This window comes from Rhinolophus sinicus, chromosome 17 (genome assembly GCF_057876585.1).
Source record: "Rhinolophus sinicus isolate RSI-liver-muscle chromosome 17, RSI-T2T, whole genome shotgun sequence".
In the NCBI taxonomy this organism is placed as follows: Eukaryota; Metazoa; Chordata; class Mammalia; order Chiroptera; family Rhinolophidae; genus Rhinolophus; species Rhinolophus sinicus.
Window position 1 is genome coordinate 32,835,320 of NC_142517.1, and position 19,978 is coordinate 32,855,297.

General features: G+C 34.7%; 1 pseudogene; it reads right to left on the bottom strand.

Moving 5' to 3' along the window:
• LOC109459962 (large ribosomal subunit protein uL1 pseudogene) overlaps positions 1 to 14,868 on the bottom strand; it is a 108,409-nt pseudogene extending 93,541 nt beyond the window's left edge.
• Between the last annotated feature and the right edge of the window lie 5,110 nt (positions 14,869 to 19,978).

Consider the following 19,978-nt stretch of genomic DNA (forward strand, 5'->3'; position numbering starts at 1 on the left):
TTTAGCTTTTACTTCCCTTGCCTTTGGAGTCAAATTCATAAAATGCTCTTTGAACCCAAGGTCCATAAGATTAGTACCTATGCAGTTTATTGTGTTAAGGTCTTATGCTTAAGTCTTTGATCCATTTTGAATTAAGTTTGGTATATGGTGACAGATAGCAGTCCAGTTTCATTCTTTTGCACGTGGCTTTCCAATTCTCCCAGCACCATTTATTGAAGAGGCTGTTTTTTTCTCCATTGTATGTTTTTTGCTTCTTTGTCAAAAAGTATCTGTCCATATTTATGTGGTTTTATTTCTGGGTTCTTAATTCTATTCCATTGGTCTATGTGTATGTTTTTCTGCCAATACTGTGCTGTTTTGATTATTGTAGCCCTGTAGTACAAGCTAAAGTCAGGGAGTGTGATACCTGCAGTATTATTCTTTTTTCTTAAGATTGCTTTGGCTATTCGGGGTCTTCTGTGGTTCCAAACAAATCTGATGATTTTTGTTCTATTTCTTTAAAAAATGTCATTGGGATTTTGATGGGGGTTGCATTAAATCTGTATATTGCTTTGGGTAATATGGCCATTTTAACTATGTTGATTCTTAGAAATTTCTTCAGTAAACATGCCTTAAACATTTATTACATTTCTAAATGTGAGGAATCATTGGAAAAAAAAAAAAATCAACTCTCTATGGGAGGTATTTTTTATTTTCAGTTCATAAATAAATAAAGTTAAGGGTAAATATTACAGTCTAACCAGATAGGAAAAGAATGATTTTCAATATAGAGAATATTTCTAGTTTTTATATTTATGTGCATATATTCTTTTTATTTTGATGTATAGGACTGCATGTCAATACTATGTGGCACAATGCATGTTGGTACTTAGATGACCTTCATAAGAATAGAAAAATCAAACTTAACTGTCAGCAGTGCGTCCTTCTTCTGACCCTGGTGCAATGGGATTTGGATGCACATATTTGTTCATTTTAAATGAGTCTGAGATAGACTCTCTTATTATGTTATATTAAAGATGGAAGGAGCACTGACTCTGGGTGGTGAACACACAGTGCAATATGTAGATGTATTATAGAAATTGTGCAGTTGAAACCTATGCAATTTTATTAATCAGTGTCACCTAAATAAATAAAAAAAGTACATTTCAACAGATAGTGTTTCTTTTTTGAAAAAAAGTTTGGATATAGCCAACACTACAACATGAAAGTTATGTAACCTAATAATGGAAAATTCCTACATTTCTGTAAATTTTCAACAAATTGTGACCACAAATAGTATTGCTTATTATCTATCCTCACAGTAATTTTGTATTGTAGATATTATCTCTAAATTAAAGATGAAGAAACTAAGGCTCAGACCTGCTCAAAGACATACAGTAAGTAAGAAATAGATATAAAAGTCAATATCATATCTGAATTCCAAGTCTAGTACTCTTTTCACCTCACCAAAAATAAATAAATATTGCTTTCCTCCAAACTTCTGTAAAGTAAGAAAGGTGGGAAATTAGCTGTCTTACTTTATCACATAAAGTTCTTTAGGGAAGAATGCAAGTGGCCAAGCCTTTAAGTCTGAGAAAATTTGACTTTTATTATCCCAAGAGAGATTAAAGAGTCCTTAACATTTTTAAAGTCTATGCTCAATGCAATTATGCTGCATTATCCTTGAGTGCCGCCAAGAATTGAAGAGCAAGTAGCCAGAGCTCAGAGAAAGTTGAATTCCTGTAGACAACAACACAGAAGCAATGAGTGGCTGGACCTGCATCTTATTACTGCCCAGCACACAGTGGTCTCAAAATTAAGGTAGAGGCTGTGAATGCTGGTCAATGAGATTCCTGAAAAGTGTAAAGAAAACGCTGTTTCTAAGCCTGGCATGCGCAGTAAGTGGATTCCTTAAGCTGTCCAACTACCTACACCCAAATACACTACATAGACTAAGGCAATGAGCACCCCGGCACTGTCTTTCATGGCCCAAAGAACAAAGCATAAGCTCAAAAAATACTCACAATGAGTGTGCCCTGGAGTCAATGGGAGTCTGAGTTTCCCAGAGAGCAGAGTTTGACAGGACTTCACTATAAAATGTGACCATGGAGCAAGAGTAAGGAAGATGTGTGAAGCCAGAAAGGAGGGAGAACCTATACAAGGACGTGTACTGCAGTCATCAAACAACCGCTTGTTCATCCAAACAGGATCCCATGAAGAGTCAAATAAAATGCATCTCAGGATTGACATTGAGGGAAATGAAAGGAAACAATTATACACCATTGGTCAAAGGTTGTCCTCGTAGGGGTATAGTCACCAATTTAGGAAATGCATAAGCTGTTCTCATTGTCTCTACTTCAACAGCCACAGCAAAGCCCCAGGTTAGAAACAGGAGGAGTTTGCTACTTGGGCTGCAGGACTGGTTATAGCAGCGGCCACTATGTTCATATCCTTTATTAATTCTCATCCATTACAGAATTGACACAAAGGGGAAGGTCCAGGTCTGTCTTTGAAAAGACTTAAGGGAAGAGGATGATGGGCTCAACTCTGCATTGCTATACTGGTTTGTGAGGATACTCGTCTCTTTTCCTCACCTCCCATTTTCATTGGTGTCTACCCTCATCTGGCATTTCTACTGGCCTGTGTTTCTGCTGATATCACCAAGAGATCTGAGTCCTCACTTTCTTTAACCTTGTCAAGCGGTGACTGCTTTAATTGCACATTTGCTACTTAGTGTCTGGGCTAGAACATAATTTTCCACGTTCCTGTTGTCTATCAAAAATCCTGGCTCCTGATGGAAATCAGAGTTCAATTATTCCTGCCAATATAGTAAGCTTTTTTCTGTGCCTACTGGATTACTGGCATTAAGAACCTCAATATGACCAGGTGTTAATTTTGGCTTCAAGTTCAGTGAAACTTTTGTTTCATTCTCTTGAAAAGGGAGCTCTAATTTTAGATCTCATGTTCTCTATTAGATCAATTGCATTTGACTGTTGAACTATATTAAAAAGTTAATGGGTCCTACAGTTAGGCATCCATTGGATCACCTCCTTGCCATAGAAATACATCACCTCTTGGGAGACAACGTTGCGTATGAGATTGTGTCGAGAGACTCCTGTAAGACCTAAGAGAGCAGGACAGTAACTCTGGCAGAAATAGCACAGTCAGGGAATGCAAACTCATATCCAGAGTAGATGTTAACTGAGAAGAGAGGGAGAGAGGGACAGGCAGAGTCCTGGATCTGAGATGAAGTATGTTCAGACTGTACCTGAATGAAGCTAGTTAAAACCTACACAGAACAGTTTGCAGTAGCAGTGGCTCAACGTGTGTAAAACAGTGCATACGATATGTTTAATGCAGGATTCTAGGTATTGAGGGAGAGGAAGAAGTTTCTTAACAGTACTGAGATTTGATTTTCAAAGATTTTTTTTTATTTCAAGGAACAAGGCAGAAGATTGCTAAAATGTGTATCCTAAAAAATCCCAAAAGCAACTATAAAGATTCAATGGAGCTTTTCTGTGGCTGTTTGTTTATCAGATCCTTGACCCATTTGGTGACATTTGGACAACTATGACAGGTGCTCATTCAAGACTAAGTTATACAAATTTCTGAGTCAAGGACTGTGCTCTGAAACACAGCACTCGCTGATTTTGTTCTCCAGGAAGCTGCCTTCTCAATCAGCAGCCTCTCCTAAAAGTTAAGAGACAGGGTTTCATTAATCTTAAGGTAGCCTGCCCTTCCCTTATGAAACCCTTGATCACTCACTGGTTTAACCATGGTTCTCTCTCCTTGTTTATCATAAAAATCACAACAACATGACATTTCAGCAGCTGACATTTGTTTTTCTATAGGGAGACTCCAGCTCACAGTAAAAAATAGAAACCAAATGCTTCCTTCAAATTTCTCAAATTTCTTTCTTTGGCTGACTTGCTGATAAGAATATTGTGGAACACATGCTTATTTATGGTTGATGGCTACCAAGATGCTTATAAAGGTGAATTCTCAACGGGAATGAATGAACCAAAGGAAAGTGCATATGTAATTTCAAACACCTGGAATTTTCCTCTATATTCGTAGGAACTGTGCATATATACAAAAGGTGGTAAAATTGGAAATAAAATTTTAGCATGTCTCTTCTTTGAGTGCCAAATCAATTTTGGGGGGATTTGAAGAAGGGATCTCAAGAAGAATAGTTTAGATGATTTAATACAAACACCTTAGTGTTAGAAAATGGAAGGAAAATGATATACTGTGATAGTAATACAATCTACAATACTGTGCAAGAACTAATGCACACAAGACATATACAAAGAATGTTATTAAATAACATAAAACAAAACATGACCAAGAGGAAAATATAGCATGAGGCTGGATAGAAATTTTTAAAAGTAAAGATTTTTATTATTCTGTATTTATTACATAAGATACAGTTATGATCAGAATCTTTATAGCATACTTTTGTTATTTTTAACTTGGTGGATTTATAATTAGATTAATATGTAGTAATAGACGTTTGAAACAGCCAAAGATGTTGAAAAGAAAGAATGCATGTATACCATGTGTTAAAGTTATTTTAAAATTTCAGTAGTTAAAAAATTGATTTGAGAGTGACAGTGCAAGAATAGATAAAAAAAAGAGACTGTTTCTTCCAAAAGCAAGATATTGAGACAGGAGCCATTGTGAATGTATTTTATACGAGAGTTGGCATTCATATATCATTCATCTGAGATTATAAACCTCACTCCTAAGAGCTGCTTTATCAACTTCCAAATTATGTATATGCCGTTTTGACATTCTTCTAAAACAAAACTAAAGAGAAGTGATATTACACCACATGAGTCCATTGATGTCAATATTTGTTGCAGGGATGGAGAGTAGGCATGGGAAAGATAAGTTATTAACATTTAAATGCATGTACTATGGGTTATACAATATTTTTAGGTTTGTGCAATAAATTGTGTAATACAATCTTGACTGAATTCAATAAATAAAATCTCACAGTGTTAGGTTGGATTTCTAGAGAAGCTCATGATTATTTGAGGGCATGCAATTGATTTGGGAAGTAACTCCTAGAGACACTGATGAGATAGTGGAAAAGTGAGACAGAGAGAAAGGAAGGAAGCCAGTGCAGGTGGTTAATGAGCAGATTTCTGCTGTGGAAACCAAGGCTCAATTCTACTGGGGATTTCTGAAAAAGTGAATATAATCTGACTGAGTTGTCCTACTCTAGAGCAAGGAATTTGAAGTATTTATCCACAAACTCCCATATGTGATTTTTGAGGATGATCCCCTCAAGGTCCTTAACTCCCTGGGACCTTTGGATTACTATATACAAAGGCTGAAAACGGTTTTGTAGTCAGCAAAGTGTCTTAGGCAAAGAGGAGTTGGTGTTTTCCATAGAAGCCATTGACATTTAAGGAACATGATTTTACATAACCTGTAAAAGACTACATGTAATGGATCAGTGCCTGCTAGAGAAAATGGGTAGGACATGGACAGCATCTGTTATCCATACCATATAAGGTTGCTTGGTTTATATTTACAATTCAAATAATGCAATCATATACAGTCATTATCACAGTGCCCAACAGAATCAACAATATTCCTACCCAGGAGAGAAGCTTCTATTAGTTTGGGGGGAAAAATCCAACACATAGAAATTTAGCCTCTGTGCTAAATGTTATTTCAAATCAGTGTTAGAAATGATTCATTACATTTTAAAAGGGTGATGGGATCATTAATTCCTAATAGTGGATAATTGTTTTTCTTGCTGTTCAAATCCATTTCCCCTGCTCTTGTAAAATTACTCAAATTTTCTCCTGATTTTACTCTCATGCTGCTCCAGGGGTGGTGCATGCAGTTTTAGGGGGGAGGAGAAGCCCACTCAGCAGCATTTGATGACCTGACCATGTTTGCTTTGGGAATGAGCTTTAGACTAAATACAAAAAAATGAGAATTAATCCCAGGACTTCTATTCAAATTATGAAAATAATTATCTCTTTTCCTTTGGATTGGAAAGTGGGAGCTGTAAACTTAAGAATCATTAGTCAAGTTGACATGAGTCTGAAAATAAAGGCAAAACAAAACTAAGAGATAAAAAAGTTTTAAAAGACCAGGTACTGATGTAATTGAAACCTGAGGATGAAGGTCATTTGAACTTTGAGGTACAGGTCAGACTGAGATTAGACCTACCACTGGCTGGTTACATGACATAAACCAATAATGTTCTTTACGTTGCTAAACAGTTTAAATTGAGCTTTAAATTGGTTAGATATATAATATTACTAGATTGGAGAAAGGAAAATTAGATCTATTCCTTGTACCATTATTTCTATTTCTTCAACTTCTAAAATGAAGATTAAATGGTGATTTAAATTTAGACATACACTAACAATCAAAACAGCTAACAACAACAACAACAAAAACCCACTGCAAAATGAACAAAGTATTCTAGAAAAAATATGGAAGACTAGTTCTATAATCAGAATTGTGGACTTTCTTGGCCTAACTCTGAAGATAGTAACATAAGGGTAAATATTATATTTAAAATTTTAACTTCAAAAGATGCTATGAATAAATCTGAAAGACAGCATACTTAGGAAAATATTTTTAGAGGACAAAGTACTAATTTTGATAGAAAAAAAGAGCTTCGACAAATCAAGAAAAACTAACTGACTACATATAAAAGTGGGCCATTTATGTTAAAAGAAACAATGGTAGATAAAGATATAAATAGATGCAAATCTAAGTGAACTAATTAATTAAAAATAATTAGAAGATATTATTTTAACTATCAGATTTTTGAACATTAACAAAAAATTAGCACTTTATTTCAGAGTTTAGTAAAAAAAGCAATATAATTTTTAGAGGATATGCAGTATGCTATAACCATTTGAAACAATTCAGCAATATACCATATATTAAAATATAAAATATTCATAATCTAATAAGTACTTTTACATTTAAAAAGTATCATATATAGAAGTACTTGTGATAATTATACAACGTTCATTTCAATATTATTGTTGATAATAGCACAAATATTTAAAGGAAGCAAATGTTCACCCATTTTGTCATGAATTACAGTGTTTTACAGTTGTAAAAAATCAGGAGTATGCTATAACTGATAATTTTGCAAGTCATGAAATTATAGCATACTTTTACCTTGCATGTATGCATTATAATTTTAAAAATTGTAATTAGCATGCATCATTTTTAATAATCAGAAATAAATTCCCTTAGTTAACTAAAAAGGGTAGTAAGAAGATTTGAGCCCATTAGTCTATGCCAAATGCTACAACAAATAAATAATTTCTTTGTTTTTATTAAATTTATTGGGGTGACATTGGTTAATTAAATTATATAGGTCTCAAGTGTACAATTTTTCCTTCCTTTTTTTCTTCCATTCTTAAATTTCCTGAGGGCTGGAGAATAGGTGGGTACTTAAAATATAGCAATTCATTCTTTCATTAATTCTGGAAATTTTAAAAATGATTTCTGTGTGCATATTTTCCCTTTTATTCACTCTTTCCCCAAAGTGATTCTGTAGTTAGATTGCTGGATGGAGTCCACAGAGCAGAGTTTAGAAGGGCTTCCTCAGACATTGGCTTTACAACATATTATGGTGAATTCAAAGTGAAGTATTGACAAGGGTTCAAAGCCTGATGATTGCCTACACTCGGAGCTCAGATGGATTTCTTTTGGCAGCAGCCACCTCTAGTCTCCATAAAGCTGACTCATGTTGGTTCTTTATACTCTCCACAGGCCCCAAAACTTCCAGTCCTCCCACCAGCCTGAACTTGATCTCAGGACGATCTCTGATTTAGGCTGCCGAAGGACCCACACGCCAATTACTTTCCTTTTTCTTTTCTATTCTACATCTACAGAACTTACATCTCATCTCATTCTTTATGCCCAAGAGTACAAAAGACTCATGTTGCTCCTATTCTTCCACAATAGAGGTTGATTTCTCATCAGAAAAAGAGGCCCAGACCTTACAAGGATAAAAGCCTCTTTCACCTCCTCCACCTCCAACTTAGCAGAGGAGCGCTTTGCTTTCACGATAAAATAAAAGTTTAACATGTCAGTTTTCTGTCTACTTCAATCTGAGGAAACAAGCCAGGCAGCACTGCTGAGTCTTTTTTCTTTCTTTTTTTTTTTTTTTTCCAAATGTTTGTTTCAGGTAACAAGAGCATGTAGGCTTGACAGGAAAACCATGAAGCAGGAAACCGGGGAATAGGATGTACCGAAATACTGATACAGAAAAACAATACAGAAATCAAAGTCATTAGTACTAATATAGAAAAAAAGGTATTAAGCTATGGAAGAATTTACAGTAAACACAAAGCAATTCACAAAATGCTGCAAATATTTGAAATTACTCCATGATTTGGAAATATTATTTTTATCTGGTAATATGCCACTTAAAATACACAGATAGATGATAGATAGATAGATAGATAGATAGATAGATAGATAGATAGATGATAGATAGATAGATGATAGATAGATAGAGAGAGAGAGAGAGAGAGAGATGATATAGATACAGATATATAGATATATAGATAAAGATATATCTATCCATATGTGGAGATAGATAGATAGATAGATAGATAGATAGATAGATAGATAGATGCCCATATATCGATCCATATATGGATAGATATATATATCCATATATGGTTATTGGTATATACATATATACATAACCACAAAAACAGCAAGAGTTTCTTTATTAAATATCAGTATATTGAAATTAATATATTCAACAGCATGTCTAAAAATGTGTATATTATGCAGATAGATCTTATAATCAATTTTGAATTGACAGCTCAAAGAACTTTAAACTGTCAACTTAAAGATACGACCAGTTGTCAGTTTTGAAGTGAAGTTATATCTGTAGTCATAGCTCCACTGTCAAATAAGTAAGGTTGGTGCTAAAAACAGGAAAAATAACCATTTATTCACAAACCCATTCATTTGCTAAATATTCATTAAGCATTTGTGTTAACCAAATAAATATCTGCTCTTATAGAAGTTTGTTTCAGTGTAGAAACTTATGAATTATAATTAAATATAATTAAGATTTAAATTATATATAATTTATGTGCACATACACATAAACACTACCATATATATATGGCACACACACACACACACACACACACACACACACACACAAACACACATATATAAGAATTTAACTGTAATGCTGGAAAAAAAGATACATTATTCTACATCTATAAAACGGGATGCAAATTGGTGACATTTGTGTTGCAATCTGAATTGTAAGTTGACACTACTTAGGGTCGGAATCTATAAACATTTTATAATTCCTGGATGACAGTAGAAATAAAGTAACTTTCCATGTCTGATTCAAATATTCTGGTGTTCAAAAGTGAAAATTATTAAAAGACTCATTACCATGATCTGAGTACCAGCTTTTAAAGAACTCAGATGATCCAGACATCATATATATCAAAACTAGACCATGTCTCTTAACTTTACAAGAATTAGTTCCATGAAATCCATCTCCTACTAAGTTCCTGGTAAAGTTCATCAGGGAGAACTTCTTGTGCTTACCTTGGCAGGGGTTTATAAAAATTCTGTTAACAAATCACAAGTCTCTAATGTATTTTAAATATATTTTTTTTCTGTTTTGGTAGGCATAGTAAGAAACAAGAACTCATAGACACAAACAACAGTTTGGTGGTCACCAGAGGGTAAGGGGTGGGAGTGATAGAAGTCGGAAAAGGGGATCAAATATATGGTGATGGAAGAAGAACTGACTCTGGGTGGTGAGTGCACAATATGATATATAGATGATGTATTACAGAATTGTACACTTGAAACTTATGTGATTTTGCTAACTGTTGTCTCCCCAATAAATTTTAGTTTTAGAAAATGGCAAAAAAATAAATAAATTTAGTGTCCTCATAACCCTTATTTTATTCAGATGGTTCTTTTTAGGTTACCATAACACTAACCAAGCAAATAAAGATTGTAGTACAGGAATTATTTTGTAGGGTAATCCCCATAGTCTTGTCAAATTTCTTTTAGTCCCTTTTATAGTCCATTTGTCTATTTTCTTTCATGAAACAAATATTTTTGAAAATGAACAAAAGTTTCTCATTGTATTAAAAGTGAAGTTTCTAAGTTTGAAAATTGCCACATTTTAATAGCAGCTTTTATAGTTCTATCAGCAAAATTATTAGCTTTAGTCACTTCATCTTTCGGCCTGTGTGTGAGCTTCATAATGAATTACTGATATCTGAAAAGGCAATTGTAAGTTTCTAATGGAGCAGCTATAAATTCTTCATCGGATATTTAGTTCTTGTTTTTAGTAGAAAATCCTCTATTTTAAATTTTTTTCTATGTTATGTGACAGGCACCAAAGGTACAATATTTGTAATGCACTTTTCGTATTAAATCCAGAATCAAGAATTGCAATTGTAGTAACTACTATTAACTCTTCTGCTTACACAGACTTAATTCCAGACAAAACACAAGCTTCTAAGTTTTTATAATAAGTCACAACATAGAAAGCCTTGCCACTGTTATCCCAAGTTCATGACCCATCAGTAAACATTATCAAATATGCACTATGAAAAGGAATATCACATAAATTAGGCAAGATTTTTCAAAATTAGAGATACCTCAAAGCTAAAGAAGAGACTATAGCCAATTTTAGTTTTTCAAAACATTCTTCAGATTATAGGGCCCAAACCAGAAGATCCAGAGAATTATTTAATTGCCCAGTCAGAAATTTTGTTTGTTATACAAAAGCTGTAATCCACTATCTACAACACCAGACTAGTCTCCAAAATTGTCTGTTTTATTTTTAAATAACTAGAGAAAAGAATAGGAGAGTCCCAAAACCTTGAGGTGTACTCTGCCATAAATACTGGCCTTCTTCATAAGCAAAAGCAAAAGCAAACAAGAATTCAGACTGGTCCAATGGAGGAACAGAAGAGAAAGAAGGAGGGAAGAAAGGAATGGAAGGAGGGAGAGAGGGAGGGAGGGAGGGAAGGAAGGAGGAAAAGAGGAAGGAAGGGAGAGAAGAAGGGAGGGAGGGAAGACTCACAGAGCAAAGATTATTTACAGAGATGCACTTGTAGATAATAGCAGCAGAGTTAGAAGTCAGAATAGTTCAGAAGAGTTACAGGGTTAAGAACTACAGAGATTAATGGCTAAAACCTTTCACAAATCTATATAGGGTTGACAATCTTTACTAAATTTTCCATCCTTCTTTACTGGAAGCAAAGGAGTATTATAGGGTTAGTGCCCCTTTTAAAATTACCCTTGTTTTTCTAATTATTTTATAACCAGTTTTATTTCATTTAATTGAGCACTCAAGAAATAACACTCTTTTACGTACAGGTATGACCTATCTTTTTGGTAAGGTATTTTATTGGTTCTATATCTCAAATTAAACCCCAATATCTATTCCCTAAGACTTTGATGCTTCCATTTGTTTCAGATCAGGGTGCTTTTGCAGCAGATATGAGAAAGTAAGAATATGTGTTTCTCAGTAAGAGGACATACCTGTACGGGAACAGTAGTGAAAAAGGAGAAAAGAAGAAAGCTGACCCAAAATACTAACAACCTATATTGGTCTTTACCAAATGAAAAGGAAGACATATCTGAGGAAATTGCAGGATAAGTAACACCAGTATCTATCAGAAGATGGAGGATAGATTGCCCTGGGGGAAAGTTATGGCATAAATGGTTAATAAGTTTCCACTTCCAAGATTCCCTCAGTCTGTTAATTTTGAGCCATTTGGCAATTATCTCCTAGCTGAGGATTTTGTCCTTTTGGCTTTCCTATTTCTCTTGTTTCTGTAATTTCTGTATCCTACAGCATTTGTTTTTTGTTTTCTTCCACAATCCTTTTCCTAACATCCCAGCTCCTTGCAACAGTGACATACAGTCTTCCTTCTTCTTTCCTTGCCTTTATAAATTGGCCATAATAGGGATTATTCCCTTTAGTAAAGAGTTCTATCTGAGCAGCCATTTTTGCAGTCTTTATTTTTTTTTTCCTTTGCCTTTCTCTAGATTGTCCTAAAGCTGAGTACCTGATGTCAAGATTGAAGTAATTATCTGTCCTGGCCATCCTACAACCTTAATTTGGGGTTGGATAGTCAGCAAGAGAACGCAGACAAAAAAATGCTAAGACATGAGCATGATTTTAATCTCTCCTAAGGTCCATGCCAGTGAATTTTGAGCTACAACAAACCACTAATGGAAATCAATGGGACTCACCCATATTCTCAGTATACCACTGCGTCTTATCCCAGCTCACCGTTAGCAGAAAGACTTCAAGTGCTCCCCTTCGCAGTTCGTCTTGATGGGTTTTTAACATCCTTAGTTCTTCCATAGTTGTGGGAGGTGGACAGTCAGAATTTCTTGGCTACAATATCTTAGATGTGATCATTTCATGGACCCCAATGTGCTTGCTTCATCAAAAGAGAAGAGTAGGCTGGTAGCTGAATTCCATGCAGTAGCCAGGGCTCTTTTCCAAGCGTGGGGCTGTAAACTGAAAACATTCTCCGGAGTACTTCTGCAGAGGGTAAAAGAAGCTTTTCAGTGAGTAATTCCCATCAATGAGGAATGCATGTGGGTAACATGGAAATCCTGGGCAGCTAGCTTTTCAATGGCATCAGCTTTGCAGATGATTCAGATGGGAAGGGCTGGCATTCCAGGCGCTGAGACAAGGAAAATGTAAATTAATGGCATCTGGTTTTCTTTCCCTTGTTGATAGTCATCAGTTAAAACCTTGTTTATTTGCCTTTTTTCAAGCAACTAGTTTATCTACTCTGGATCCTGTCACATCCATATGAGGGCACAGTCTTTTATTTAAATTCTCAATGATTCCCTGATCAGGGCCCTTTGTCATCTCTGTTTTCCTACATACAAAATGTATGAATAATAAGAGGGTCTTGGAGATGAAATAAGAGCTAAAACATTAAGTGGACTCAGGACTAAACCACCAGGCACTCAAACCTTTGTCCTCAAACAAAGCAGATAATACATTACTAGCTAAAGATATTGTGCTCTCATCCATTTTACAGGGGTATTAATGCTAATTTATCCAAGTTAAAAGAACTGTGTTTAGACCATTCTAAGATTGTCATATACCCATTCCAATGGTGATGGAAAGATAATAGCTCTTTAAGAGGAACACCTGCAGGCAAGATTTCTGCCTTCCCATGTTTTCCAACCATAGACGATCCTAATGGAATTCCACAGCCCTTATTACCCATGCTTTTTCACCAGTAAAATCTTGAATTTGGAGAGGGTGGTTCATCTGTCTAGTATTCACAAGAGTGGAAAGATAAAATGGAGACCTTTTTTTGTAATTCAGTGTTTTACCTGACTGTTGTGTGGGCACTGACCAACAGCCAGGCCATTTAATTCAGGAGACAGCGTAAAACCTCTTCGACAAGGTAGAAGAGAAAGAAAACAAATTATTATTGAGTAAGTGTTAAACCAGAATGTAATGCTCATCACAATCAATTGTAAAGAGATTGCCAAATAGAAAGAAATGTCACCTTTTCATAAAGCCAAGCATATACAACCCATTATATACATGTTTTAAGACAAACAATAACTAGTCCTTCAAGTAATAGGACTTGACGGCACCATTTGTCACACTTACATCCTAAATGCACTTGGTAATTGGCATGACCATTGACATTAACTAATTGACTTTATGTTTTTATATAATGCCGACGTGTTGTATCGGGCCATAGAGAATGAGGTAGATGATTTTAGTGTGGCATTTGTGTTCATCTAGTCAGGAGCTAAATGAGGATTGAGATTTATTGTTGCTATAGTTACCCTCAGTGCTCTACAGCCATCCAATTCCTGCCGTGGCATAGTATGTTTAAGCTGGGGGTTACTCAGCTGGAAGTTCCTTCCTCAATGTCTGCTCTACCCTTGGCATTTAGTCTTTTTTTTGCACTGTGCCTCATAGGGAATATCTGTCTCCTGCGGTTCTCCCAGCTGTATTTGATTATTATTTTTACACATAGCATGTTAGCCTGCTGGGGAGGCTGATATTTGGATTAAGCTTGGGTTTTAAAAATATACCGTGTCCCTGAGCATAGGATACGTGGTCCTTACAATTATCTTGCTCTTCTTCAGCTTTAATGCTGGGATTAGTGCACGTTCTGCCCTCCCATGGATAGAGAGCTTTTTTTCAATCTTTCTCCAACAGCCATGGGTTTTTATTAGTGCCCTATGGTTAGTGCACTAATAGCTTTTTGTCGCCCTTGCAGCACTAATGAAAGGTGAAAAACTCTTGCCCTTCTCCCTTAATATTATGGCTTTTTTAAAAATTAAAGTTTATTGGGGTGACAATTGTTAGTAAAGTTACATAGGTCTCAGGTGTACGATTCTGTAATTCATCATCTATATATCACCTTGTGTGTTCACCACCCACGTCAGTTTTTCAACAATAGAAATAAGGAAGATAGGTCCAGAAGCTGCCCTGTTTCTCTCCAGGCTAGTACCAGGAGGAAAACTTTCTCAGGATTCTCCTATTAAAAATTTTTATAGCAGATTTTTTGTTATTATCATTTCTCTTTTATTTAAAAATGTTCATATTTTTTATTTGAGAAAAATCAGAATACATATAATGATCACAGTTTGAGGGTTTTATCACAGCCTATTGACATTTTTTTATGAGAAAATGACATTCCATGGTACTATAGTCCACTTGTATGATAGAAGATGTGCCCAAACGTTTGTGAAATCTGTGTGCTGCTCAGCAACAAATCCACTCAATCGTTGTGTCCCATTTCTATAACTACTTATGTACCTGGGTTCTTCTTCAGAGTCTAGAAGTGAACCATTGTTTGCATCATCACTGGAATTTCTCTGCGTCATTTTAATCTAGACCTTATTTGTTGCCCAAAAGTGCCTTCCTGATTTTTAACTTAATTTATTTCCTTTGGTGCTTATTGTAAAATATCCTTTCATATTTTTTCCTCTCATGAAACGGCTTTCATTAACTACAAGTATATACTTACAGAAATTATGTTTTATTCATTTCCTTGAGAAACTCAAGTTAAATATCATTATAATTTGTAATTATATTTCTTCCTCTGTGTGATTATTATATACCCTCAGGGCTTGTTGATCTGCCCTAGTCCATCTGGCATTATTGGTTGCCTCATCATATATTAAATAATACTAATCTCATCAAATATATTAGCATGATGTGCAATATCTGATATTATGAATTATAAGACATTTCTTAGTGGTTATTTGTAATAGTAGACATGAGTTAATTTAATTATGTGAATGTGCATCGCTAACAGAAATCTAACTTGACAAAATATTATGCAAAATCCATTCTGTAATATTAAATGTTGTTAGACTTTGCCACAATATGATGTGTTCACCATCCTGGGTAAATACACATTTAAGAGAACTGAGTTTCAGAAAGAAATATAATTATTAATAAACTAAATTAGTGGAAGATATTGCACCAATTCAAAATAACTTGTTAAAATATGCAAAACTACACATTTCAACTGTTGTTTTTACTTTTGATTCCTAATGAATATATGTTGCAGTTATAGGAAATCCCAATGTGTAGCACCACAGACTTATTTACAGACAATCATTTTCCTTTACTGTTGCAAATTTGACCAGCTTCAATAAAGAATCTGAAAATATCAGAAGTGGTGCCATCTGTTCTTATGTGAAAAGGTATTTCCTTTTGTTGTCACTAGATCACCCTTGCTTTTACTCTACACTTTGTTCATGTGCTTATGTGATAAACAGTAAAAATACTTCTGAGAAAGTATCACTATATACACATACACACACAGCAATAAAAGACAAAATATGATTGATGAATACTATTTTCAGAACTATATAAATAGTCTAGGTTATTTATTCAGTGCGTATTTTTTTGTTGCTACCAGGTATGACATGCCATGATGGACAGTGAGATACAAAGATGATTACTGATAGGATCTTTCAAGCATCTTAGAGTTTAATGGGGCTATAAGTAATTTTTCTAGGAGGAAACTATGAAATTCAACTCAATAAAAAAAGGTTATGTTTGTTGTTGTTCTTATTTTTGTCACAATTTGGGACGTACTATATGTCTGTCTTCCTTTCTACTAATTTTTAAAAAAAAGGAAAAATAAAATAAAATTGTTTTGTATAAATTAGGTGTAAAGAACTCTATCAAAGAAATGCAAAATTACCTGAGGGAATCTAAATCTCTTCCAAGGTAACCGCAACGTCACTGAATTTTTCATTCATCTTTCGGAAGAACAGACTTATAAAAGGAGAGAGGGGGTAGCCTACCTTAAAACCAGAAGTGAAAAGTTGACATAAATAGCAGCTATCCCAGCATTGTCAGGGAAGAGGACATCTTAGTCAAGTAACAAAATACCCCAGTTCCATTGAAATGACTGACATTCTTTGTGTGTAATTTGATATTTCAGGCAATTTTTGACTGATTCCATTAAAATTTTTTTAATTAAAATTTATTGGGGTGACAATGGTTACATTTAATCTACCTAATTTGTTCTGATTCCAAGATTACCAATCTGAGCAGATTTCTCACAAAATAAAATCCTAAGTAATCAGTGCAAAGTTTCCTAAGACTGTGGCTTTCACCTACATGAGATTAAATATCAGTATTGGCTATCACTGTATCAAATATTTGGGTGAAGCAGAAAGACTCTGAACTCTCAGCAATAAACCCAACGATTTAAAGCTGAGTGATGATTTCATTTGCGTTTACATATTGTCTCACCCCTGATTTTGGAGAGTTATGTGAGTATATGAACCAGAAGATTACATATGAAACTTTGGACAATGTGAGACATCAACAACATAATGGCATACATAAAAATGTAAGAAGATAACTGGGACTGACCTGGGGGAAGACAAACACCTTAACCACATTACATGTGCAAAGTTCTTACTGTTACATTTATGACATATCATGTGAAGAAGGGAAAAAAAAAAAGAAGAAAAAAAAAGCTTTTCTAGGCGAACGAGACATCAATTCTGAAATAAATCAAAGTTCCTAGCTTTGGCCATGACTCTGAATATAGCTATCACTTTGCTAAATACATGGTAGTAATCCACAAAACTGAGAATCCTCCAACAGCATTTCAGGGTAGGGAGGGGTGGTTGTTAACTTTGTTTCCTAGAAATGAATTTTCATTATCCACATGCATTATTGCTATTATGTATCATGTAGGTCACCCACTCAGCAATGGTGACTAGATCCAGTTGAGTCATCTTTATTGTTGTCTAAACTTTCATCAGTGTAACTCATGAATCTACAATCCCACCATTGTTTCATTTGTACTTGCCATGTGTATATTCTGACCTAATTTTATCTCCTCACACTTTCTGAGTTCCATGCTTGAAATTTCTCCTGACCGCTACCAGCCTTCAGAAAGTATATGTCACAGAAAAAAAATAGCTGAACCATTTATCCAGACTACTCATGTGGAAAATACACTGGGTGTAAGATCAAAGTATTTTATCCCAACCACTGAGTTTGTTCTTTAGCAGCTGTAGCAACTGACACGAAGTAAACTCCCAAATTTCAGTTCCTTATTAAAATGAGATAAATAATGCATTGTTTTTCCCCAAATAACCTGCCACATTAATGTGTCGCCATAAATATAACTCTATTCTTTGCAAATATAAAAAGGCTTGCTCAATCACAGGAACCAAATCAGTCAATGGTAAATTGACACCAAAGCACTTAAAAAACTAATAAAAAATTCCATCATCAGGAAGTTTTCCTCTACTTTTGGTTGTTTGTCATAATGTAGGAAATGCTTCTACATAATTGACTTAATTTTTTATAAATCAAGGTAATATATAAATCAAGATAATTTTTTTTTATAAATCAAGGTATGTGCTTATTTATAGTCCATCTACTTCCATTAAAGCAAATGAGTGTATGCATCATAAAAATGTAATACAGTAAGATCAGAAACTATTAATAAATTATAAAGACAATTTGTAAAGAAGGAAAAAGGCAAATATAGGACATTTTGATGGCAGAATTATGCAACAAGCAAGCACAAATTATCTTTTGGTTGTATAACAATAGGGTATAACCATGAAGTCTTGGGCTCTAGTTTTTAAATTACATATGAATAGCTATGTAGTCAAAATAAAATAAAATAAAAAATAAATCCAATCTGTGTGGGAAGCATTTGTATTTAATTCCCTGGGATTTCAGTTCCACATAGTAAGACGCTCAATGCCAGGACAAGGTCACTTGTTTGGGAGACCAGCATGTAGTGAGTAGGCCTGGGCTTTGCAGCCAGACTGCCAGGTTGGACAGCTGACTCTGCCCCTCATTATTTCTACAACCTTGGGAACTTATTCATATCTCTATGCCTCTGCTTTATTACATGCAAAGACCCTCAGAAAGTTTACCTCATAGCATTGTTTTGAAGAATAAATGGGTCAATACATGTCAAGTACTTAGAGCAGCTCCTGCCCACAGTCACTGATCAATTTCAGTGTTTGTTAGTTGTTGTTATTGTTGTTGTTGTTTTAATTAAATGATAACATCATGAAACTTTCCCTTTAGAAAAACTCCTCAATACAGGAACCTCTGTACAAGAAACGTATATTGATTACCCGCACACTGTTCTGAGAAAAACCTGTGAGTTTAATTTAAATCTGGATGCAGGTGCAGCAGGCTAGATATGAGTTTCAGTGATATAAGATGCATGTACCATCTTGATTAAATGTAAAAAAAAGGGGAGACAATTTGCTTGCTATAAAGAGACCAATCAGTGTGACAGGGTGTGTGTGTGTGTGGAGAGAGTGGCGAGGAGGTGGAGTGTACAGTGCCCCTCCACTCCCCACCACTTCCTGCTTCTACACATGCAGTTTTTAAAAAATACTGAATGATTACATGTATCTTGCTTAAGTTTTGTTCATTAATTTATACACACCCAATTGAATAAAGCAAATCTGAAGGGGAACAATATAAAAAATGAATGATTGAGGCCACAGTCACAGGAAAATGTGCTATGGATGAAAAGGATTCCTTTTCTGAATCATAATGTCTGTTATTAGATGTTATCCCAGGAAACCAAAATATTGGAGCTAATATAAGACAGAGTATCTTGAGAGGACTTGAGCCATTTCTCCAGGGAGCTGCCATAGTTGTAGTAAGCAGTATATATTGCTCTGGACCAGTAGGTCTAAATTATAGATGCAAATTTGAATTACCTGGTAGTGAGATTTTTAAAATAAGAAGCTTAACCACATCCCCAAATATTTGAATTTAATTGGTCTAAGATTTGCATAAGGATATTGCTCTTATCAAAAGCTGGGATACATACAGTTTGATTACTGTACCTCCCTGGGTGATTCACACTGATGAAGGTAATGGCAGCAAAAACTGAATCAAGAATGTTTTTGTTTGTTTGTTTTTACTTTTCTCTTTTAGTAACTGAAATCTACACTTGTTCTTTTGGACTGAGTAAGTAAATACCAGAGATCATTCAGGATCTCTGGTTAAAATAATCCCAAAGGGACAGTTCTCAAAATAGGGTCAATGTCATGGTAACTTTATTTAGTATTTCAAAGTTTTTGAGTAGGAAGTATCAGACACATACATCTATATTATTTTGTATGCAATCCCAGACTTATATTATTGCCTGAGTTAGGAAATAACAGTGCACATTTTTGTGTATATGTTAAAAAATCACAAATACTTACTACAATAGCTTGATTTCTCCCAGGAAGTTTTTATATTGATTTGAAAATAGAAATACATTTCCACTTACCCTATAATTCTTACCTTGATAGACAATACAAAAAATGAAATAATGTTCCTTTGGCTGATAATAGTAAATCCCTAATGGTAAAGATAGAATATTTTGTAGAACTGGATAATGACATCAAATTCATCTTTATGTCATTGAAGGGCTTAGACATATATCCAAATTCAAAGGGCTTTTGGAATAGAAAGGATGCATTGACT